The sequence below is a fragment of the Octopus bimaculoides genome, chromosome 19 (assembly GCF_001194135.2).
Source record: "Octopus bimaculoides isolate UCB-OBI-ISO-001 chromosome 19, ASM119413v2, whole genome shotgun sequence".
Classification (NCBI taxonomy): domain Eukaryota; kingdom Metazoa; phylum Mollusca; class Cephalopoda; order Octopoda; family Octopodidae; genus Octopus; species Octopus bimaculoides.
Genome location: NC_068999.1, coordinates 45,706,889 through 45,707,312, shown reverse-complemented (window position 1 = coordinate 45,707,312; position 424 = coordinate 45,706,889).

The following is a 424-nucleotide window of genomic DNA, read 5'->3' as shown; positions in this document are numbered from 1 at the left end:
TGTATATATATATATATATATATATATATATATATATGTATAAATGCATGTATGTATGTATGTATGTATATGTATATAACATCTGGTTCACTAAATTTGTTTTGGTGTTGGGATTGAGTGGGTTTCACTAATGTGTTTGAACTTTTGTTTTGGTCATTTTTGTTATTTTGTATGCTTTAATGAGTTTAAATGTTAAAGTAATTAAGAGATTTGTATTTCGTTATCATATGCGCAGGCATAGCAGTGTGGTAAGAAGCTTGCTTCTGAACCACGTGTCTCCGGGTTCAGTCTCACTGCGTGACACCATGGACAAGTGTCTGCTGCTATAGCCACAGGTTGACCAAAGTTTTGGGAGTGGATTTGGTAGATGGAAACTGAAAGAAGCCCATTGTATATATATATATATATATATATATATATATAT